The following is a 466-nucleotide window of genomic DNA, read 5'->3' on the forward strand; positions in this document are numbered from 1 at the left end:
GCTGCAGTACGAACTACCTCGGTAGTGGTGGACTGCCTTGGTAGTAGGGGACACCCTTCCCCCCACTGAGCTGGACCATCCTGGATCCGGCTATGCTTGCTGCGAAACTCTCAGTCCAGAGCATTTCAGATTGCTTGTTTTGTAGGGGTGGTACCCACCAAGCCAGATTGTCTGGCTCCCTGTCTCAGCCCCCTCCCTTTCAGTTGAATGTGTGGCTCTGTCTCCCAGGCATTCCAGGCACCAATTGAAATGTCCGCCCAGGCTTGTGTGAGTTTCTGTGTGCCAACCCGGCACTGGCTGAAACCGTTGTGCTGAAAACTGGTGGCGTTTTCAGCCTGGGGATCTCCTGGTCTGTGGTCAGTGAAAACTTGTTTGGAAATGCAGTGATCACTCACCCTCTGCACTATTCTTGCTGGGAACTGCACTCCAGAGCTGTTCCTACTCAGCCATCTTGGATCCTCCACCT

This window comes from Saimiri boliviensis, chromosome X (assembly GCF_048565385.1).
Source record: "Saimiri boliviensis isolate mSaiBol1 chromosome X, mSaiBol1.pri, whole genome shotgun sequence".
In the NCBI taxonomy this organism is placed as follows: domain Eukaryota; kingdom Metazoa; phylum Chordata; class Mammalia; order Primates; family Cebidae; genus Saimiri; species Saimiri boliviensis.